We start from the raw sequence: 25387 nt of genomic DNA, 5'->3' as shown, positions 1-25387 counted from the left end.
ACTGAGGCGCCAGGTGGAAATGGCATGGCAAGCCGTTCCACAGGACTACATCCAGCATCTCTACGATCGTCTCCATGGGAGAATAGCAGCCTGCATTGCTGCGAAAGGTGGATATACACTGTACTAGTGCCGACATTGTGCATGCTCTGTTGCCTGTGTCTATGTGCCTGTGGTTCTGTCAGTGTGATCATGTGATGTATCTGACCCCAGGAATGTGTCAATAAAGTTTCCCCTTCCTGGGACAATGAATTCACGGTGTTCTTATTTCAATTTCCAGGAGTGTATTTACTTAAACTAAAAAATTCATATATTATTTGATTCCTGTCAACAAATTTCCAGACAGCATAATATTTGACACAATAATACTTGCCCGCATCTAGTGGTCGTGCGGTAGCGTTCTCGCTTCCCACGCCCGGGTTCCCGGGTTCGATTCCCGGCGGGGTCAGGGATTTTCTCTGCCTCGTGGTGGCTGGGTGTTGTGTGCTGTCCTTAAGTTAGTTAGGTTTAAGTAGTTCTAAGTTCTAGGGGACTGATGACCATAGATGTTAAGTCCCATAGTGCTCAGAGCCATTTGAACCAATTTTTTTGAAGAAAAATACTTGATCAACGGCTTTCGGGCCAAGGATGTAAGTATTTCCAAAATGGTTGAGTATGTAAACAAGAACCTTATTGTGGTTTACAGTTGAAAGATAAGTGAATATCACCAGGAAATACAAAAAAAGTGAAGTAAAAAGTTTTATGACCGGTGAAATGTCTCAAAAACAATGATGAACGCAGATACAGTAAATATACCAGAAATACTGTGTACTTTGATGGAAAGGTAAAGTACAGTGTTAAGATACGTCGGACGTTCACAACAGGAAACATGCAGCAGATAACGCCGAATTGCCCAAAAAGAGTGCGTGCCTGATGGTTGCCGGTACCGGGGAAGTCTGCGCAGATCTTTATGTGCATCGATAATGAAATACAGCTTAGCGTGCAGAACTGTTAGTGATGATACAAGCGGAAGTGGCTGTCGGTGTCTCACACAGAGGGTTCAGATGTTTCCTTCGCGGAACAAATAATACTGACGCAGTACATCATGGTTATTACTTAATATTCTAGAGCTGTAAAATCATCGAAGGATGACACTACAGCTCAAACAGTTGTATGGAAAATTTCGAAGCGTTCTTGTGTCCTTTAAAACTGCCATTGACAGTAAATATACTGCATCAGCAAAATGGATCTAGAAAAGGGGAGCAGATATTGGGAAAGAGAGAAAGAAGTGAAATTGTATACTTTTAAGTACACTTACGAGCCAAAGAAACTGTTACACCTTCCTAATATCGTATAGGGCCCCTGCGAGTGCCGCACCATGACGTGGCATGGACTCGACTAATGTCTGAAGTATTTCTGGAGGGAAGTCCAGGGCTGCCCATAAATCCGAAACAGTACGGGAGGGGCTGGGGGCTGGGGGTGGAGGAGGAGCACAGTACGTTGCAAGGCATCCCAGATATGCTCAATAATGTTCTTTTCTGCGGGGTTTGGTGGCCAGCGGAAGTGTTTAAACTCAGAAGAGTGTTCCTGGAGCCACTCCGTAGCAATTCTGGACGTGTGGGGTGTCGGATTGTGAGGACTGGATTTACCAAAGTCCGTCGGAATGCACAATGGACATGAATGGCTGCAGGTGATCAGACAGGATGCTTACGTACGTGTCACCTGTCAGAGTAGTATGTAGACGTATCAGGCGTCCCATGTCACTCCAACTGCACACGCCCCACGCCATTACAGAGCCTCCACCAGCTTAAGCAGTCCGCTGCTGACGTGCAGGGTCCATGGATTCATGAGGTTATGTCCATACCCGTGCACGTCCATCCGCTCGATACAATTTGAAACGAGACTCGTCAGACCAAGCAACATGTTTCCAGTCATGAACAATACCATGTCGTTGTTGACGGGCCCAGGCTAGGCATAAAGCTTTGTGTCGTGCACTCATCAAGGGCACACGAGTGGGCATTCGGCTCCAAAAGCTCATATCGATGACATTCGTTCACACATCCACACATGGAGCACCGTCTCCTTCAGCATGGCCATGCACTACCACACACGAGCGCTGCGACATCTGCAGCGATTCGATTCGCTGGGTTCACTGTCATCGATCATCCTCCATACACTATCGACATGGCCCCATGCGCTTTTTATTTTTCCAGAATTTAAAGAACGTCTTTGAGGTCTTAATCTCGATAGTGATGAAGCAGGGAAAGCAGAGGTGAGGTCGTGGTCCCTCAAAAAGTGAAACATTCTACAGTGATGGTATCACTGAAGTGACGTCTCGTTGTGAGACATGGTTTCTTCGCCAGAGTGACTATGTTGAGAAATAAATATGTAGACATGAAGAATAATGATATATAATGTTAAGAACGCTTGTGTTATTTAAAAATGTTTCAAAATTTTCACATAAAAAATTCGGAGGCATTACTTCTCAGCCGTCTCTCGCATACAATGGAACATTAGAAAAACCTTGAAATTTTTAAGTTCTGTTTCACAAATACGAATGGAAATGGCAAGTACAATTGGCGACGGTCTTGTTCACAGTATTAAGAGCTACTCTAAGTGAAAAATTTAGTACTAAACTATTGAAATACCGTACAGTGTAATTGTCCTTGGGTATCCATGACATCGTATCTGTGCATGTACTAAGTCTTCGTCAGTGAGGTAGGGATAACGGATTGGAAACGGAATTAAAAGTGACAAATGTTTCATTACATTAATATACATGTGACTTAGTCTTAGTCTAATAGTAACAACTCCGTTTCTCGTGGTTGCCGAGAAGCGAAACCAAGGATGACATGTAACTTTTTACTGAATCGCCCAGTACCACGTCCTTTTGATTTTTAACCAATAAAAATCATCAGAAAGCAGTTTCCTTTCAGACATTGTTTTTCTTTCATGTGATCAGTTTCGGCATTTCATTAATGCCATCTTCGTCCCCTGCCCCTCAGCAAAGGTTGATATATTTTCCATCTTTGTCCCGCTGAGCTTCTTGTTCGTCTCCAAAGATCTTATTGAGATATCGACGTGATGTTGAAACCGAGATCGTTACTTTTGTATCAATCTCAACTTAGGCATGCACATTACTTCTACGTCTACGAGGGGAAGTCACAGAGTAAAAGCAATTTTTTACAAAGAAGGAATTTGTTTATTAGCAAAACAACATTATAAAAAACATCATTTCTCCATAGACTCTCCGTCGACCTCTACCCACTTTGTACATCTTTTTACAATTTCCCTAATTTCGTCTTGGAGGAAGCTTTGTGACATCGTGTACATGTACACTTTCGACAGCCTCCACAACCTCTTCACCCAAAGAACGCTTTCTTTCACAGAGAGACAACTTCATTGGACCAAAAGCTACAAATACATATGCAGATCAAGTCAGGACTGTATCGTGGATCCAGCAGCAGCTCTAAATCAAGATCTTTTGATTGCCCTACATTATTTTCCCAGCTGTATGACAGCTTGGGATAAGCAACGAGAGAGGAGAAAGACTATTTGCGTTCTGTAATAAATTTCAGCTATTAATAGCGAATACTCTTTTCCAGAATCACAAGTGGAGCAGGTATACTTGGAACACGCCGGATGGAACAGGAATATTTCAGTTACATTACATCTTGGTCAGACAGAGATTCCGAAATCAGATACTGGACTATAACGCATACCTAGGAGCACATACAGACTCAGATCACAGTCTAGTAGTGATGAAGAGTTGGCTGAAGTTTAAGAGATTAGTCAGGAAGAATAAATACGCAAAGAAGTGGGATACGGATGTATTAAGGAATGACGAGATATGCTTGAAGTCTAATGCTATAGATACAGAAATAACGAGTAGCTCAGTAGCCAGTACAGTTGAAGTGGAATGGGCATCTCTAAAAAGGTCAATCACAAAAATTGGAAAGAATAACATAGATACAAAAAGGTAACTGCGAAGAAACCATGGCTAACAGAAGAAATACTTCAGTTGATCGATGAAAGAAGGAAGTACAAAAATGTGCAGGGAATTCAGGAATAGAGAAATACAAGTCACTAAGGAATGAAATAAATAGGAAGTGCAGGGAAGCTAAGACGAAATGGCTGCATGAAACATGTGAAGAAATCGAAAAAGATATGATAGTCTGAGAACTGACTCAGTATGTAGGACATTCAAAACAACCTTCGGTGAAATAAAAAGCAAGAATGGTAACATGAAAGGTGCCACGAGAATTTCATTGTTGAATGCAAGGGAGAGAGCAGATAGGTGGAAAGTGTACATTGAAGTCCCCTTGAGGGGAAAGATTTGTCTGATGTGATAGAAGAAGAAATAGCAGTTGATTTGGAAGAGATATGAGATCCAGTATTAGAATGAGAATTTAAGAGAGCTTTGGAGCACTTAAGATCAAATAAGGCAGATGGAATGGATAGCATTCCAACAGAATTACTAAAATAATTGGGGGAAGTGGCAACAAAACGACTATTCACGTTGGTGTGTAGAACGCATGAGTCTGGCTACAGATCACGTGACTTTCGGAAAAATAACATCCACACATTTCAGAAGATTGCAAGAGCCGGCACTGGGGGTCGAACCGCACAATAACCCTGGGTTCGGCGTGGGGCGTCGGTGAGGTGAGTGTTGTGGTGTGGCCTGTTGTGGGGTTGTGAACCACCGAAGGCTACTGCGGGACGAAGCCTCTCCGTTGTTTCTAGGTTCCCGGCTTAATACACAATACACAATACATACATACAGATAAAATTTAAACGTCACAGTTTGATTAATTTCCTTCAATTTATGCAAGTTCTCGACTCCTTGTGTGTATCCCTATACAATATCACCGTAACATAATTAATTGGAAGAGATTATACAATATAAAACAATGCAATAGAAAATGTAAAAAAAAAAAAAAAAAAATTCGGCCGCCACTTCATTTATTACTCCAAAATTTCAGCACTCGTGTTTTATTTTTTATTTTTTCATATATGGTGTGTAATTTTACTTTGTAGTGAGATAGCGAAAAACGTTGTAAATATTTTACTTGTTTACAAAAAGCAGAAGGGTAAATATAGAAAAATTGAGAATAAACCTGGACAACCAGGTGGTGCAAATCGCTTACCGTATTTACAGTCACAGTTTCGTAGTTCTAAATGCGTTGTGTTTTCGTGACTCTTCGGCACTGTCTACAGTGTCATTGCAACGTAATTAATGGGAACAGAGATTCGACAATATGAATAAGTGTAATGGAAAACGAAAAACCATGTTGCTGACTGTCACTTCTTATCCTGTCGCCGAAAAATCGTAAAAACATGGAAACCAGCTATGATATTGTGGCTTGAAAGCGTAGTACCTTTGCCCTTCACATTTTTAAGCCAACTTCGGTTCCTGGTGTCAGACTGTTCAGATGTCTGTAAAATCCGTGTACAAAGTTTCATTGTACTTCCGAAGATGATCATCCGTAGTGGGGAAATAATAACGCTCAAAATACACTAAGCGCCATATGTGTTAAAATGCACCGTCCCAAAAATCACGTGCATTGAGCTGCAGGGGATGTTGCTGACAGAATTCTCGTTCTACGCATCCGAATGCTCACTTCATAGATAGTTTTACCCTACGGCTGTAACTGCTGAGGAGGGTGAAGTAATCACTTTGACTACGGATGTAAGCCGATGCGGTGTCTAGAGGGAAGACACATGGCATTTGGCTCAGGCTGTGTTTTGCGTGTGATAACAGGCGCAGCGAGCGAGGGTTAACACCGATCGCCAACTGGAAAGGGACTGTCAGACCCCCAGTCTCTCTCTCTCTCTCTCTCTCTCTCTCTCTCCGTCTCTCAGCTGTGCACGGATGTTAGTGCTGCAGTGGGATCCGCAGACGCTACGTCGTGTCAACCCAGTTACTCAAGTGAATGTATCCTCCTAGTGGTGCTGTCGACTGTGGTTTCAGCCACAAGTATCGCCGGAGACAGAAGTCTGTTCGCTGCCCTTTGATTGCCGTCGACTGTTGTATTGTGACCAGCAAAAGGTATTTAAGTGATGTTCTCTGCATCCGAACTCTGCTGGAGTCATCGCAATGGTTTTCTCGCTACGTTCAATTGGCGTCGTCGTTACCCAGTCTCCTCCTCTTTTCACGGTGTTGTCAGTTGGTTGTTTGTTTTCCGGCCACTGGTGAGTTATTTATTTTCTGGTACGTGTTAGCCTCGTAGGATAATAAGTGTATAACTTACTGTATCTTTTAATCTGGTCGTTAAGGCAGAGGTCGAAAATACCGCTCCACTTGTGAGGCAGCTTTCTTACCCAGAAACTTTTGACGCAGACAGATACCCGTTGCATTTAAAGCGATTTATAAACTCGTAAATTTTTCGTTCGCTTACAGAGCCATCAACATTCTGTAGTTGCATAGAGGGAAAAATATCTGCACTTTTAATACTTTCACGGGGCAGACTATTAATCACTCCCCTCATTTATTCCTTTGTGGGTCCACACAATGAGACGGGACGCTCGTTATAAAATAATGTTAAATCGCAGGGAATGGAGCAATTTATTGAGCCAACACAGATAACGCACAAGAACATCAGTCAGTTTAAGGCATTGCGCTGTTGAGAAAGTACTGTCAGAAGAAAAGCCTTGATTATATACTAGCCCATATACACCTATATTTGTTGTGTGATGTCCTTAGATTAGTTAGGTTTAAGTAGTTCTAAGTTCTAGAGGACTGATGACCATAGATGTTAAGTCCCATAGTGCTCAGAGCCATTTGAACCATTTTTTTGAAATTCTCCTTCACTGTATTGCGTACAATGTGGCAAAGTGTGTTTACATCCCTCCGCAGTTAGCGCTCTCTTAAGCGCAATGCGGATGTCACATCCCAACCGTCCCCCCCCCCCCCCCCCTTTCCGTAACACCACCATCCACTATCTCTGCCCTTCACTGTTGTCGCTATACATTGTAATGGGTTTTGTTCTGTTTGTTTAAAGTCGTTGTGGTGGTGTGTACGTGTTATTGTAAAACGTATGAAAATGTAGCAGCAAGAATAACATTATTTAAAAGAAATAAATAACCTCTGATAATACTTATTTATGTGCTGTTGAGCCCGACTATAATGAAAAAAATGGTTCAAATGGCTCTGAGCACTATGGGACTCAACTGCTGAGGTCATTAGTCCCCTAGAACTTAGAACTACTTAAACCTAACTAACCTAAGGACATCACAAACTTCCATGCCCGAGGCGGGATTCGAACCTGCGACCGTTGCGGTCTTGCGGTTCCAGGACTATAATGAATTGTCATACCTTATCAGCATAAATAAATATTAAACTGCTCTTGCATTAATCCAGTAACTGACATTAAAATGTATGCACCAAATAATTAATATATTACACCACAAACTCTTCCCATAACAACACTGGTGTCGTAAATATGTTTTTTGAGTCACTGATGAATTACTCTGAGCCAAAGAAATTATTTCATTTACGTTAAGTCTGAAATTGTTGTACTGAATGTTATTTTCACTTTTAGAACAGAAAAATAATAAATCGCTGTGGGTTCTTGTCCTCAAAGTTCCAATATTGTAATATCGATCGAAAGTACTAAAATTGCCGCTCCATACGCTCACGTAATGGCGGCAGACAAAACACAGTCTGGACTAGGTATTCTTACAAACGTAATTTTTCGTAGAAAATCAATAATTTCAACCTTTCCCTTTATGCTGGATTAAATGTCAGAAACCTACACCGTTCCGACTGTTCACGATATCAGTATTATTCATCAGTTACCAATAATTCAGTATCGCCGGACCAGGCGCTAATGGTCGCTTTCCATTTGCTGCGGAAACAAAACTTAAAACATTCATAGTAGGTTATACAGTTACAAATAAAAGTCCGTACACTAGAATTCCGTTTAGTAAATTGTACGCTACATTTTAGATTACTTGCACCTCACACAACACGATTATTTTTTACGATATTTGAAAGAACAGATCTCAGCTTTATCTTTGATCTCAGTCGCTTCACGCATCATAGAGAACAATAGAAGGAAAAAAATTTCACAGACAATACAATGTCAATACATTATTTTAGCGGTATTATCTTTTGTTATATGATTATTCTTTGTAGAAAACTGTTTATAGAAATAATAACAAATATTGTTGTTGGGAATTATATTTCACAATATAACAGTAAGTCCTATCTTTATCAGTTTTCACATGTGGGGTTAAAAGTCATTTCTGCAAAAATATTCAATACTTCGTAAATCTCGAGCACTGTCGCATGCGCTGGTGACACAAAATAGAGGCATTACAGCATGATGGGGAAGTATTCGCTTAACTCAAAATCTTCCAGCCACTTGCCTCAGGGTACAGCGTAATCCATCACTCCAAATCACTCATTTCCAGTCATTCGTACACCAGTGGCGTAGGTTTTTAGACCATCTCAAGTGTTGTTTAGCACTGAATATATAAATTAGTAGCTTGTGAGGAACTGCTCGACAATCGTATCCCATTCTTTTTAATTCAGTATGAAACGACGGAACTCTTACGAGTGATTGCTGCCGCTGATTTTATGCGATTTTTTGAACTATCCTCCGCAACGTGCGACGGTCTCTGTCCATCTGTACGAGTATATGAGATCTGGCAGGTCTTGATTCAGCTGTGTGTGTTCCTTTGCATTTCCACTTTACAATTAGATCACCAACAGTCGACTTCGGCAGCTATATAGGGGTTGAAATGTCCCTGGTGGACTTTTTTTTTTATTCAGGTGACATCCAGTGACTGGTCCAAGTTCGATGTCAGTGAGATCTCCTGATCGACTCATTCCTCTGTTAACTGTGGCAACACATGAGGCGGTGCCCCCTTTATACTGGCTGGTCCGCCGCTCTTGACATCTAGCGCTCAATTCCGCATTACGCTGGTGTGTCCCTATACTTTTGATCAGATAATTTATCGCCGCAGTTACGCATACGACAATATCTTTTTAATTTTGGCCCAGTGAGCAACACACCAGAGAAATAGCAGTGGGTAGTATATTTGTTGATCGGAAACGGAGCGCGGATGCAACGAATATAGAGAGCAAAACTGTACGCGTGGTGACATCGCATTATTTGTAGCACTTCTCACAGGCTCTTATTTCTGTAACACTCGCGTGCGAGTTGTACAAACCTTTTAATCGGCTCTCCCTACCGTTAAGAATTCCAAGCACACAAACACCACTCATGTAGTCGAACAACGGTCTTTCAAGTGAACCCCTTCGTGAGTGAAATACAGTTCCATAGCTATCTGTTTTCTTTTGTGAAGCCACAGTGCCAACATTTGTCGCTCCATCTCAAACGATTCCGAAGATCCTCGTCGAAAATGGGCGCTTCTGAATGACTGAAATGACTTGGTGATTCATTACCTGGTCAAATGGTGTCTGCAACATATCCTATAGTATCTGCTAGATAGTGTCTCACTCTCCTGGAGCATGCAGGATGTTAAATGTTCAACGATTAGACAGTGAAGGATAAGGGTCACTTGAAAGAGTAAAGAAGGGAACAATCTCACTGAAAGGTCGGTGCTAGTGGTCTTATCTCAAGGCTCGTGTCTGGAACCCAAACGGTGCAGGATCGACCCCAATATTCTCAGTCTACTTTTGATCCAGGTTTATAAATGCTGTAAATATTCGCCAGTAACCATATTTCGTCCCGACTCTTTGTCCTCTTTGACCCGTATTATCGGTAGGATGGGTTAGCGACACGCAAGTCTCCCAAAAGCCGTCCAACTGAAAGATTTGCACTGGGCCGTTGTGTTATTATGATTATCCATGCAATATTCATACCAGCAACACGTGATTCTTAGTGCAACAGAAACTGAAGTATTCAGGAGCGGCAGAGGGGAACATTGTCCATCTAAGAATGACGTGTAAAATGTACTTTCGTAGATGATGTGTGTAGCAGGTACAAAGAGAAAATAGGATCAGCACAGGATAGGTGGACTCCGGCAGTGGCATCCTATGTGTTTAATTATTCATGAAAACAAATATAAATATATCACCGGTGTAGAAAATGAAGAATCAGCTGACTAGGACAGGCATTTTTAAGGAGCTGTGCTTTTAAATGAAACAGCTGTATAGTACCTCTGTCTTAAGACCTTTTTCCTCGGATTCTGTAAGTCTACAATAATTATAATGTCTTCCATCATCGGAAATACCGTAAGTTCGTGAATACCGTGTCGTTTACCGTAACCACTCAGAAGAATATTATAAACATTTTAGACGTATTCGCCAAGCATAAAATTTTCCAACTGTCATGATGTGGTTGTTCGACAATTAAATGTTTAACGTAGCAGTCGACCGATGGAAAACCCACTGCACTTTTTTAGACGATGTGCAAGATAATCCCATGGAAGAGCAAAAGCACGGTACAGCAGGTCATTCCACGAAACACAGGAGTTTGTCCAAAGGTCGTTTCGGAGGCAAAGTTCCCGTAAGGTAACATGGCAAGCATCGCCCAACAGGATGTGCCTCAGGCTGTTCAAAAATGCATATTCATCGAACTTATTATTCATCAAACCACGGTAACTGTTGCGCAGTGCTGGAGCTCTGGAGATTTTGAACGCCTGGATTCTTTGGCTCCATGAATATTCACAACTAAATTCCTCATTAAGAAGTTTCTAACGCTGTGTGAGTAGACTACAAGTCTCTGATGACAGCGATAACGCTTCACGTGAGCTACAGTATCACGTCCGCATCAGCACACGCTTATAAATCACATGCACAGTCTACCAGTACTTAGTATGATTGTGTTACACTCCACTGACAAAACATGGAAACCATTAGAGCTGAGCCGGCCGTTGTGACCGAGCGGTTCTAGGCCCTTCAGTCCGGATCCGGGCTGCTGCTACGGTCGCAGGTTCGAATTCTGCCTCGGGCATGGATGTGTGTGATGTCCTTATGTTAGTTAGGTTTAAGTAGTTCTAAGTCTAGGGGACTGATGACCTCAGATGTTAAATCCCATAGTGCTCAGAGCCATTTGAACCATTAGAGCTGAACGCTTTTTTGGATCAGACAAAATTTCTTATTCTGTTGTAGTCTCTTTGAAAGGAAAAAAAAAAGACAAGCACTCTGAAGATTTGGGTGAACGTCAGTGTTAACTTCGTACGCCTACACACACACCATCGATAAGTACGTGAATTATTGGCGTTGCGATCCTCTGTGACAGAAAGGCCGCATGACTGCTTTAGTGTTGTTCGTGTTTAACGCTTTTAGCAGGTCTGATATATAAGGGTCGTGAACAGCGTCAGATTTTCAGTGAACACTGTCAACAACACGGAGATGTCAAGCACTCATGTGAGACAGTGTTGTCAGCACCCGGTAGTGCTCCACTTTTACTCATTTGATGACGAGTTTCGGGTCGGGGCCCATTTTCAAATCATCCAGAAAGTGAAAATGGTATCCGATTGATTTGAAAACGAGTTCCGACCCGAAACTAGTCATCAAGTAAATAAAAGTGAAATTTGCAACTTTGGCCATTGTTCCGTTGTACTGATTAACACCGGCTGCTGCTTCCAGCATGCTGGGTTAATTGAAGGGCTGTCGTCTTGTTGATGAAACTAGTTATCTGTATCGATGAACATTATCGCTGTACATCGACAGTGACACCCCAAGAACTTAAGATGTGGTTTTTTAAGAAAGTGTCTAGTTGGGCAGGGTTCCCCTACGACGCTTGTAGCATTTATATCACGGAAGCTTTCCTATGAAGTCGATGCATATAAGAGTGATTCTAACTTCTAATAAATGTTAATAATGTCTTCGATAATTGCTTAACAGAGAACCAAATGCGAAAACTTGAAATACACGATGGAAGCGTGTGAAGTTAATATGAGTAAAAACATTGATATGAAAATGGTGGAATGTTTTCGAGCAATTGTATATTGTAGCCGGATGTGCCAGTATGCTACATCAAAACTAGTTATTACAAAGTAATAATGTAGGTTATGATGCAACAAAGAGCCTTCCATCTGAATCAATCCACTCGATTTATTTAAGTCAAATGCTTGAGTTCGACCTTAGATTCCTGAAAATAACGGAGAATTTAATATAATTATGTCACGAGCTGACGTCTGGAAGAAGGCGTAGCGTTAGCTGAGCCACATTAAAGTGACCACCGTCTTTGTTCAACGTCAAAGTGCAGTAGTCACCCACAGATGGCAGGTGCAGCGCTAGCAGTGGAGAGTACGTCGTCGGGCGATAGGAAGAACAGTGCAGTCGTTGCCGTACTGCGGAAACTAAGCGATTTTTCTGGCGTCCAGGAGGGGCCAAGAGTGGAAGCACTTCCGAAGCGGCTAAGTTTGTGAACAGTTCGCGTGCCTCCGTGTTTAAAGTAAACCGTACATAGCAAAATGGCGCTATCCAAGATCGGGTCCAAGGGCCTAAAATGACAGGGGTGAACGGCGGCTCGGGGATGTGTACGGGCAAATAATCGTGCAACTGTCGAGGTACCTTAGTATCTTTTTCACCTCCACCGTGCGCCGCTGCGCTGCTATCAACTTTCGGTGTGCAAATTATCCGCACAGCGGTGCGACAAAATCTCCTCCGCCGACTCGATTCTTTATAACGTGTCCAATACCTCAATCAACATGTGACCTCCAGAATGGTCCACATCGCACAGCTCCTCCCGCTGCCATCAACTATTGGACGTAGCCTCCAGGCTGTTTTCAGATACCTTCTTACGGTCGGTACGCTCTTTAAGGTGCGCTACGAAGCGCTCACCCTTTCCCCGCGAGCGGGAGGCCTCGGCCTTGTCAATGTGCGACTCCGAGCGGCGTTCTTGTACATGTCCACTACGCACAAGTCGTGGAACGGAGGCACCTCCCTTACGCGCATCTTGCTGGAATTCTTATGCCCGCTGCCATAACGCCACCAGTACTAGTCGGACACATCAAGCACCGTCTGACGCCCATTTCTGATTTCATCGACGACTTCAGTTATGCTTAGACCCACTTACCGAACACCCATTCTCCTCGAACTAAAGATTTTTACATCTTACTGCTTCGTTACATATCCAGCAGCAACATCCATCTAAGCAGTGGCCTACGGTTTGGCGTCATATCCACCAACCTTCCCTTCCCTCCAACGTCCGGGTAACACGGAACCACGTCGCAGGTGGATAATTCGCCACAAATCAACGTCTTCACGTCATCGGACCAACGGACTCTCCGCTATAATCCATTTGCTACTTCATGGGTGACACCCAGATGAACCAAGGGGCTAGCAACAACCTCTCCTCAACGACCGGTCAGCAAACGTTGCTGTCAACAGCCCTTTGTAGAAGGCACCTGGTCCATGTATCCTTGCTGCCATCGGCGGCAGAGGCTGGTATCTGCTCGCCAGCACCGCAACACGGCGTGGTGACAGATGTCCAGATGAATCACGTCTTATGCTCCGTCGGACAGATAGCCGTTGACGTGTACGGCGTGATACATTTGAAGAAAATACCCTGCAACAATCACCGGTCTGGAAATGTTTCCACGATGATCCCTAGAAGATCTCGTCATTCAGTAAGGCACAGTGGTTCAATACAAGCATGTATCTAACCTTGCGGATTATGCCCAACCCTACACATAGTCCGTTTTTCCTCGGCACGATAGCATCTACCAGCAGCACACCAAGTGTCTCACAGCTCGCAGTTTTCAAGAGTGGTTTTCGAAGGGCACACGACGAGTGTACCGTACTCCCTTGGCCACTGATTTAAAACCAATTGACAACCTATGGGCTCAACTCGATCAGGCTGTTCGCGACATGGATCCTCAACCAAGAATTGCTAGCGCACCTGGACACGGCTCTGGAGTCGGCGTGACTCCACATCCCTGGCGGTATCTTCCAGAATGGTCAGTGAATCTCTTCCAGCATGTCTCGCCGCAGTTCTCGCTGCAAAAGGTGGTTTTTCAGGCTTTTCACAACTGGTCACATTAAAGTGACTGGAGAGGAGTGTAGTAACAGCAACAGCTTCTCACCGGTGGCACTAAATATCTATGATGATGAAACTTCCTGGCAGATTAAAACTGTGTGCCCGACCGAGACTCGAACTCGGGACCTTTGCCTTTCGCGGGCAAGTGCTCTACCAACTGAGCTACCGAAGCACGACTCACGCCCGGTACTCACAGCTTTACTTCTGCCAGTACCTCGTCTCCTACCTTCCAAACTTTACAGAAGCTCTCCTGCGAACCTTACAGAACTAGCACTCCTGAAAGAAGGGATATTGCGGAGACATGGCTTAGCCACAGCCTGGGGGATGTTTCCAGAATGAGATTTTCACTCTGCAGCGGAGTGTGCGCTGATATGAAACTTCCTGGCAGATTAAAACTGTGTGCCCGACCGAGACTCGAACTCGGGACCTTTGCCTTTCCCGGGCAAGTGCTCTACCAACTGAGCTACCGAAGCACGACCTCTGCCTCGTGATGGCTGGGTGTTGTGTGCTGTCCTTAGGTTAGTTAGGTTTAAGTAGTTCTAAGTTCTAGGGGACTTATGACCACAGCAGTTGAGTCCCATAGTGCTCAGAGCCATTTGAGCCATTTGAAGCACGACTCACGCCCGGTACTCACAGCTTTACTTCTGCCAGTACCTCGTCTCCTACCTTCCAAACTTTACAGAAGCTCTCCTGCGAACCTTACAGAACTAACACTCCTGAAAGAAAGGATATTGGGGAGACATGGCTTAGCCACAGCCTGGGGGATGTTTCCAGAACGAGATTTTCACTCTGCAGCGGAGTGTGCGCTGATATAAAACTTCCTGGCAGATTAAAACTGTGTGCCCGACCGAGACTCGAACTCGGGACCTTTGCCTTTCGCGGGCAAGTGCTCTACCAACTGAGCTACCGAAGCACGACTCACGCCCGGTACTCACAGCTTTACTTCTGCCAGTACCTCGTCTCCTACCTTCCAAACTTTACAGAAGCTCTCCTGCGAACCTTACAGAACTAGCACTCCTGAAAGAAAGGATATTGCGGAGACATGGCTTAGCCACAGCCTGGGGGATGTTTCCAGAACGAGATTTTCACTCTGCAGCGGAGTGTGCGCTGATATGAAACTTCCTGGCAAATTAAAACTGTGTGCCCGACCGAGACTCGAACTCGGGACCTTTGCCTTTCGCGGGCAAGTGCTCTACCAACTGAGCTACCGAAGCACGACTCACGCCCGGTACTCACAGCTTTACTTCTGCCAGTACCTCGTCTCCTACCTTTCAAACTTTAAAGGAGCTCTCCTGCGAACCTTGCTTCGGTAGCTCAGTTGGTAGAGCACTTGCCCGCGAAAGGCAAAGGTCCCGAGTTCGAGTCTCGGTCGGGCACACAGTTTTAATCTGCCAGGAAGTTTCATATCAGCGCACACTCCGCTGCAGAGTGAAAATCTCATTCTGGATCTATGATGATGATGATGGTTTGTGGGGCACTCAACGTCGAGGTCATCGGCGCCCGGCCAAGTTTTCCATCATTCCAGTTCCAATCTCGGCAGTTTCCGAAAGATGATGAGGACAACACAAACACGCAGTTCCTGCGCGGAAAAAAGCACCAACCCGGCCGGGAATCGAACCCGGGACCCCGTGATCCAGAGATAGCAGCGCTACCCACTTTTTTTCTGATCTCATTTTGTTCCTAATTGTCCGTTGGATATGTTCGGGGCGGACGTCCCATGACACCCCTTAAAGTTCAGCCAACGATGAACTTTAAAAGGGGTGTCATGCGACGCCCGCCCCGAACATATCCAACGAACAATGTTCACTCAGGTTTACCACAAGCTGCGGACTAAATATCTAATATCTGGCGTGGCGGTAATGTGCGCTCGGAAAGCTGCTGTGCACTGGACTATGACTACAGATGTAGATTACCATGGAAGTTGAAAACAAATTTGGCAGAACACAAGTTGACACAACTGTTTTTAATAGATGCACGATAGTTTTTTAACTCTATCTACTCTTGATTAACATTTAACTGTTTGGTTCACTTGATGAGAGATAATGAACGCAATGTGTAGTGTTTTAATGTTCAGTTTGTTTTTAAATTACGGTGCTTTGAAGTGTTGAACGTATTTTTCTTGTTGAACCTGCGCTTGGACCAGGTGATAAGTAGACGGATTTAGTGCAGGAGGCATTGCTGAAAAATTCCCGGAAACACCAGTACCCTAAACTAATGCTGTTCGTCGACTTATTGAGAAATTGCGAGATGTAGACTCAGTGTTACATGCGGAACGAACTGGAAGACCACCTAAACTAATCAAACAGAAGTTGCTGGATACTCCTGATCTGTGCAGCAGAGTCTAGCAAAATTACTGGCTAAAATGGCACAAGAAAAAGATTTACAGCGTGAAAACTCGCATACAACGGTAACACAAACATTTAAATTGTTCGCGAGTGACAGCAGTGCAAGAATTGAAAGATACAGATCATAAAAAGCGAATCCGTTACGTTATTGAGAAGATTACCATTGATATTCTTGATGTCACCTCCTACAGAGTGTTCCAGGAGGAATGGTCAATATTCAGCGACAGAAGTGACAGGAATGGTCATTCGAAACAAAAAGTCAACTAAACATGGGCTCTAAAACGCTTACCTTAAGAGCTATGAGCAATTCTTGAACTGAGGTACTGTGAAACAAATCTCTTCTATAGTAAACTCTTTGCTTTCCATATTTTAGGAAGTCGTATCATGGACCAAAACAAGAAAAAAAGTCCAGTAAACATGCGGTCTAAAATGCGTACCTAAAAAGTTATGAGCACTTGTTTATTAAAAGATTTGTGTTTCAAAGTACCGAAGATGAACAAGGGCTCATAGCTCTTAAAGTACGCATTTTACGGCCCTTGTTTACTAAACACTTTTCTCTTGTTTTCGTCCATACTGCCACATTTCAAAATACGGAAAGGAAAGAGCTTCCAGTAGAAGAGTTTTGTTTCACACTATCGAAGATAGGGGAAGTGCTCATATCTCTCAAGATATACGTTTAACAGCCCATGGTTACTTGACTTTTTTGTTTCGAACGATCACTCCGGTCATATCGCTGAATATTGACATCCTGTAGACAGACAGGGCCTGGTTGCACCTATCTGGTCATGTTAAAACACAAAACATTCTCTGTTCTTGGAACGCCATTGCATGTTCACTAAACTGGTGTGGTGGTTAACAACATACAGGCGGCGCATTATTGGACGTTTAATTGCTGAAGAAGCCGTGAATAGCTAACATTATCGTTTAACGAGTCACTATCTCATTCATCAGATAAATGACGACAAAATCAACTATTCATGGTTTCAACACGATTCTACTACTGCGCACATAGCTGACAATACTACCCGTGTTCTGGAACAGTTTTTTTGGAGAACGTGCCACATCAGAAAATCTATAGGCATGGCCCCATCGGCTGGCGGACTTCAGTCCACCAAACATTTTTATTTGCGGAACATCAAAATCTGTAGCGTATCGCTATCGTCCACACACGCTTTCTGGCTTAAAAAATTGAAGTAACTCCATACGTGAGAAGAGAATCACAATCAGGCTTGCAGAAAGCGGATCCAGTCTTGTACAGCACCCGTGAACGTCATTTCCAACATACTTAGTAACTGTACAGCAACTTTTCGAAAACCCTGTACATTATATCCACAAACCTTTTCGTAAATCACTCTCTCTGTTAGTGAAAACAGTATCAAACTCTCTACAGTAGTTCCCGATAGTAGCCTTCAAGTACAGTTCCTGTTAAACAAAGCTGCAGCGACTGTTAAATTATCCTTTCCACTTGACACTTGCCCGTGCGCACTGTATTCAGCTGGTATCGCGCCGTGTTTGTTCTCGCTGTTATATGTCGAGAGCTTCTGGCAAACCACAACATTTGTTTTTTACATAATATGTGTTGTTCAAATGTGTGTGAAATCTTATGGGACATAACTGCTAAGGTCATCAGTTCCTAAGCTTACACACTACTTAACCTAAATTATCCTAAGGACAAACACACACACCCATCCCCGAGGGAGGACTCGAACCTCCGCCGGGACCAGCCGCACAGTGCATGACCGCAGCGCCCAAGCCCGCTCGGCTAATCCCGCGCGGCTACATAATAAAATTCAGTCGTCAGTTGCAAATACCGGTATGGCGTTACAAGAATATATTTGCAATTGGTGACTGAATTTTATTGCGAAAAATATGTACTATGGTTGCTGAAAATTAGAGCCATGAATAAGATAATACATTTTTTAAAATTTGTCTGTTTGTTTTGTTTTCCCTGCCACTCTGTATCTTCAAGCCGTCTTATTTTTCTTAGTGGGTTCATGTATTTAACTTCAATTTACACGATTATAGTACTTTTATAGTGCTCTCTATTTCATAGCCCAACCCGATAATACGACTATTTTGTTGTTGGTGGGTACGATACAACAGGCTTTTTTGAGTTATATCCATTCCTTGGTTGAGTTGACATGTTCTTACTGTATTACCTCCTATTTCTTTCTAGAACGTGAGACATTTACCATGCCCATCTTCTTCATTCCGCCACTCGCATGTTGAACACAGTTTCTTTTACCGGTGTTCTAAACACAGCTTGACCGAGACTGGTGGGGGTGTCCAATAATCTCTGTTTCACTGTAAATGGCTTCAAGGTGAGTTTTCTGCTTATTGATTCCTGCTTCGTATCTGTTGATGGTATGTGGATTAGAGGTTTGTAGAGGTGGTTATGAAATTGTAGTGGTGTAGCCGATGTATTTATATAAGTGATTGCTTTGTATATTTTGCTAGTTTTGGCTCGTTCTATAAAGAGTTTTCTTAAATTGTCTACCTGTCCATAATGTAGGTTTTTTATGTCGATAAATCCCCTTCCTCCTTCCTTTCTGCTCAATGTGAATCTCTCTGTTGCTGAATGAATGTGATGTAGTCTATATTTGTGGCATTGTGATCGTGTAAGTGTATTGAGTGCTTCTAGATCTGTGTTACTCCATTTCACTACTCCAAATAAGTAGGCCAATATTGGTATGGCATAACTATTTATAGCTTTTGTCTTGTTTCTTGCTGTCAATTCTGTTTTCAGTATTTTTGTTAGTCTTCGTCTATATTTTTCTTTTAGTTCTTCTTTAATATTTGTATTATCTATTCCTATTTTTTGTCTGTATCCTAGATATTTATAGGCATCTGTTTTTTCCATTGCTTCTATGCAGTCACTATGGTTATCCAATATGTAATCTTCTTCTTTAGTGTGTTTTCCCTTGACTAGGCTATTTTTCTTACATTTGTCTTTTCCAAAAGCCATATTTATATCATTGCTGAATACTTATGTTATCTTTAGTAATTGGTTGAGTTGTTGATTTGTTGCTGCCAGTAGTTTTAGATCATCCATGTATAGCAAATGTGTGATTTTGTGTTGGTATGTTCCAGTAATATTGTATCCATAATTTGTGTTATTTTGCATGTTGGATAGTGGGTTCAGAGCAAGGCAGAACCAGAAAGGACTTAATGAACCTCCATGGTATACACCATGCTTAATCTGTATTGGCTGTGATGTGATATTATCTGAACTTGTTTGGATATTGAGTGCAGTTTTCCAATTTTTCATTACTATGTTTAGGAACTGTATCAATTTAGGATCTTCTTTGTAAATTTCCAATATTTGTAGTAACCATGAGTGGGGTACACTATCAAAAGCTTTTTGGTAATCAATGTATGCATAGTGTAGCGACCTTTGTTTAGTTTTAGCTTGGTATGTCACCTCTGCATCTATTATCAGTTGCTCTTTACATCCTCGTGCTCCTTTGCAACAGCCTTTTTGTTCTTCATTTATAATTTTGTTCTTTGTTGTATGTGTCACTAATTTCTGTGTAATGACAGAAGTTAATATTTTGTATATTGTTGGTAGGCATGTTATTGGGCGATATTTAGCTGGGTTTGCTGGGTTTGCTTGATCTTTAGGTTTCAGATAAATTATTCCATGTGTAAGTGTATCAGGGATTGTGTATGGGTCTGCAATGTAACTGTTAAATAATTTAGTTAGATGTGAATGTGTTGAGGTGAACTTCTTTAGCCAGAAATTTGCTATTTTATCTTTTCCAGGGGCTTTCCAATTGTGAGTAGAATTAATTGCTTGGGTGACTTCATGTTGCAAAATGATCACTTCAGGCATTTGTGGTATCGTCTTGTATGTGTCTGTTTCTGCTTGTATCCACCGTCCATGCCTGTTATGTTGTACCAGGTTTAACCATATGTTGCTCCAGAAACGTTCCATGTCTGTTATATTTGGTGGATTGTCTATTTTAAAGTGTGTGTTATCTATTGTCTGGTAAAATTTCTTATGGTTTGTGTTGAATGTTTGGTTTTGTTTCCTTCTATTTTCACTTTTTTTGTATTTTCTAAGTCGTTTGCCCAATGCTTGTAATTTCTGCTTCTTTTCATCTAATTGCTCTATCGCTTCTTGTTGTGAGATTTTACCTAACCTTTTTCGTTTTTGTCTGATATTTCATTTCTTGTAAATTGTGTTAGCTGTCCAATGTCTTTTCTCAGTTTTCTATTCTGATCTGTAGCCTGTGTTGCCATGCTGGTTTTGTGGGTTTCTTCTGTGTGTTGTTTGGTTCTGATCTCTGCCTAGTGTGTATATTTAGTGTAGTGAGTGCTCGTATATAAACCAGTAATTGTAACTCTTCCATAGTTGTATTTTCATTTATTTTGTTGTGTATGATTGTGTTGATAGTTGTTATTGTTGTTTCGACTTGTGGGTTGTTTGGTGGTCTATGCAAGAATAGTCTAATGTCTGTATTTGTGTCTTTGTATTCTATATATGTCAGCTGAAATTGTTCTTCTATATCTAACATAGGTGTCACTTCGTGTTCTGTTTGTGCCTGTTCTGGTGGCTGTCTTAAGATTTCGTTTTCCTCTGATTGTTTAATTGATGTGTGTTGTTATTTGTTTGTTGCTCTGGGATGTTCGAGTCCATTCCTGTATTTTCTTCTTCTTCTGATTGCACATTATTTTGTTCTAGTATTTGTTGTACTTGTTGTTTGATGTTTTCTAATTATGACTGGGTTATCCTGTTATTTTTGATTATTACACGGATCCGATCAGCTAGTCGTTGTTCTGTTAAAAATTTTAATTCTGTGTATCTGGTAATAAATGTTGTGTATACTTGTGATCTGTATCCAGATGTGTTTGTTCCTAAGTTTGTTGCTTGGTAATAACAGAACATGAGGTGTCGGTTAACTTCGTCTGACCATCTCATCCTCTGTCTTTGTTTTCCTTCTAGAGTGGTTGCAGGAAGCATATCCTGCAAAACACCTCTATTTGGATTTAAATCATTTTTCGTGTGGCCAGCAGTGTCGTTACCATTGTGGACAGGCATAGGGTTCAAGCGTCGTCCCCGACCATGACAGCGCTTGTCGGAGGCTTCATTAGTTCTGTCCTGAACAAACTAATCACACTAAAAGGGGAGTTAGCCCTATTAGTGGTTTGTTCTTTTCGTCGCCTTTTACGACTGGCAGAACATTCTTTTCCCGGGCCTCCACGGGTATTTCCCGGGCCTATTATTATTATTATTATTATTATTGTTATTATGAGAAGAGTTTCAGCAGGAATCAGAATAAGCAGAACCTAACTAATCTAAGGACAGCACAGACATCCATGCCCGAGGCAGAATTCGAACCTGCGACCGTAGCGGTGGCGTGGTTCCAGACTGTAGCGCCTAGAACCGCTCGGTCACCACGGCCGGCTTTCGTTCTGTGGGGAGTGGAAATGGCGCCATAGCATCGACTGCCGTTTTGTTTCGGGCTCAATATGGTGAGCCCAGGTTTCATCATCTGCCACAATCCAGCACAAGATGGCCTCCCATTCACCTTCAAAACGTTGCTACAAATCAAGACAACTGTTTTTCCTGTGGGCTTTGTGATCCACCGTTAGACACCGTGGGACCCTCTTGCACAAACTTTTGAATGTCCAGGAGTCCGGATAATTGCACCCACACTTCCTTTGCTGATTGACAGATGCAGCACCAATTACCGAGTCGTAATGCGTCAGTCCTCGCGAATAACAACATCAGCTCGCGGCAACATGTCACATGTGCCAGCCGTGGATGGTCTCCTCGACTGCTGCAAATCGTGGAGCTCCACCGAACCGCCTTCTGATGACCTCGCTCTCCCTGTCCAGGGACGAACTGTACTTCTGTCGACAGCAGATGCTCCATAGACTTTGCACAAGCGTTTGTGAATATTCCGACAGTTTCTTTCTCTACAGTGAGACAAGCTCAAGTATTGTGGCATGAGTGGGACAGTGCACAAATGGTTTAATTCGTACCTAACTGGAAGAGTGCAGAAAGTTGAAATAAGTAGTTCTCGTAACATGAAAAGATCAGCACATTCCTCAAACTGGGGAACTATCAAGAATGGGGTTCCACAAGGGTCAGTCTTGGGTCCTTTGTTGTTCTTATTATATATTAATGACTTGCCATTCTATATTCATGAAGAGGCAAAGTTAGTTCTCTTTGCTGATGATACAAGTATAGTAATCACACCTGAGAAACAAGAATTAACTCATGAAATTGTCAATACTGTCTTTCAGAAAATTACTAAGTGGTTCCTTGTAAACGGACTCTCACTGAATTTTGATAAGACACAGTACATACAGTTCCGTACAGTGAATGGTATGACGCCATTAATAAATATAGACCTTAATCAGAAGCATATAGCTAAGGTAGAATATTCCAAATTTTTAGGTATGTCCATTGATGAGAGATTAAATTGGAAGAAACACATTGATGATCTGCTGAAACGTTTGAGTTCAGCTACTTATGCAATAAGGGTCATTGCAAATTTTGGTGATAAACATCTTAGTAAATTAGCTTACTACGCATATTTTCACTCATTGCTTTCATATGGCATCATATTTTGGGGTAATTCATCACTGAGGAATAAAGTATTTATTGCACAGAAGCGTGTAATCAGAATAATAGCTGGAGTCCACCCAAGATCATCCTGCAGACATTTATTTAAGGATCTAGGGATATTCACAGTAGCTTCTCAGTATATATACTCTCTTATGAAATTTGTTATTAACAACCAAACCCAATTCAAAAGTAATAGCAGTGTGCATAACTACAATACTAGGAGAAAGGACGATCTTCACTATTCAAGATTAAATCTAACTTTGGCACAGAAAGGGGTGAATTATACTGGCACTAAAGTCTTTGGTCACTTACCAAATAGTATCAAAAGTCTGACAGATAACCAACAAGTATTTAAGAAGAAATTAAAAGAATTTCTGAATGACAACTCCTTCTACTCCATAGAGGAATTTTTAGATATAAATTAAGAAAAAAATATTAAAAAATAAAAAAACACAAAACAAAGTAGTTATATTAACCTAATTATGTCATGTATTGGAAAATTCGACTCGTTCCACATCATTACGAAATATCGTATTCATGATCCATGGAACTAGTATTAATCTAATCTAATCTAATCTAGTGAGAAACTGAATGACGGCACCTTCCTTGTAAGGTACGGCACCTACAGACGCCATTTTGAAACTGTCCTGCAGCTACGCTATCTGCCGAAAGTGAAGGAAACTTGGCGCGCTCACTCAGGAGCCTTGAAATAATACATGCATAATGTTTCGCATTCATAGCATTGTTTGAAGCTGAGAAAAAAATGCGGTGCATTACTTTCTGGCCAACTCTCGTACATAACAGACAAGAAAACAAGTTTTCGGCATGAATCAGTCTATCTACACTACTGGCCATTAAAATTGCTACACCACGAACATGACGTGGTACAGACGCGAAATTTAGCCGACAGGAAAACGATGCTGTGATATGCAAATGATTAGCTGTTCAGAGCATTCACACAAGGACGGCGCCGGTGGCGACACCTACAACTTCCTGACATGAGGACAGTTTTCAACCGATTTCTCATGCACAAAAAGCAGTTGACCGGCGTTGCCTGGTGAAACGTTGTTGTGATGCCACGTGTAAGGAGGAGAAATGCGTACCATCACGTTTCAGACTTTGATAAAGGTCGAATTGTATCCTATCGCGATTGTGGTTTATCGTATCGCGACATTGCTGCTCGCGTTGGTCGAGATCCAATGATTGTTAGCAGAATATTGAATCGATGGGTTCAGGAGGGTAATACGGAACGCCATGCTGGATCCCAACGCCCTCGTATCACTAGCAGTCGAGATGACAGGCATCTTATCCGCATGGCTGTAACGGATGGTGCAGCCACGTCTCGATCCCTGAGTCAACAGATGGGGACTTTTGCAAGACAACAACCATCTGCACGAACAGTTCGACGACGTTTGCAGCAGCATGGACTATCGGCTCGGAGACCATGGCAGCGGTCACCCTCGTCGCTGCATCACAGACAGGAGCGCCTAGATGGGGGACGAACCTGGGTGCACGAATGGTAAAACGTCATTTTTTCGGATGAATGCAGGTTCTGTTTACAGCATCACTATGGTCGCATCCGTGTTTGGCGACATCGCGGTGAACGCAAATTGGACGCGTGTACTCGTCATTGCCACACTGGCATTTCACCCGGCGTGATGGTATGGGGTGCCACCGGTTACACGTCTCGGTCACCTCTTGTTCGCATTGACGGCACTTTGAACAGAGGACGTTACATTTCAGATGTGCCACAACCCGTGGCTCTACCCTTCATTCGATCCCAGCGTAACCCTACATTTCAGCAGGATAATGCACGACCGCATATTGGAGGTGCTGTACGGGCCTCTCTGGATACAGAAAATGTTCAACTGCTGACCTGGCCAGCACTTTCTCCAGATCTCTCACCAATTGAAAACGTCTAGTCAATGGTGGCCGAGCAAGTGGCTCGTCAAGCGGGCCCTGGTGGCCGAGCGGTTCTAGGCGCTTCAGTCTGGAACCGCGTGACCGCTACGGTCGCAGGTTCGATTCCTGCCTAGGGCAAGGATGTGTGTGATGTGCTTGGGTTAGTTAGGTTTAAGTAGTTCTAAGTTCTAGGGACTTATGACCTGACATGTTAAGTCCCATAGTGCTCAGAGCCATTTGAACCATTTGAACTGGCTCGTCACAATATGCCAGTCACTACTCTTGACGAACTGTGGTATCGTGTTGTAGGTGCATGGGCAGCTGTACCTGTACACGCTATCGAAGCTCTCTTTGACTTAATGCCCGCGCGTATCAAGGCCGTTATTACAGCCAGAGGTGATTGTTCTGGGTACTGAATTCTCGTGATCTATGCACCCAAATTGCGTGAAATGTAATCACATGTCAGTTCTAGTATAATATATTTGTCCAATGAATACCCGTTTATCATCTGCATTTTTTCTTCGTGTAGCAATTTTAATGGCCAGTAGTGTATGTTAATAATTGGCAACCAATGCTGTACAATCGCAATAAAGTCAGGAGATGTTCAATTTAGTCTTTTATTAGAA

At 42.6% G+C, this 25387-nt stretch overlaps 1 non-coding gene across 1 annotated transcript; it reads right to left on the bottom strand.

Annotated features, from left to right (window-relative positions):
• Positions 1-14336: 14336 nt before the first annotated feature.
• On the bottom strand, positions 14337-14411 carry Trnas-gga (transfer RNA serine (anticodon GGA)). The gene has a single exon. It is a non-coding gene; the product is annotated as a tRNA-Ser (tRNA).
• Positions 14412-25387: the final 10976 nt, after the last annotated feature.

The sequence above is a fragment of the Schistocerca serialis genome, chromosome 8, assembly GCF_023864345.2.
Source record: "Schistocerca serialis cubense isolate TAMUIC-IGC-003099 chromosome 8, iqSchSeri2.2, whole genome shotgun sequence".
NCBI classification, from domain to species: Eukaryota; Metazoa; Arthropoda; class Insecta; order Orthoptera; family Acrididae; genus Schistocerca; species Schistocerca serialis.
Note: the sequence above shows the minus strand (reverse complement) of the source record. Positions and strands in the feature narration are given on the sequence as shown.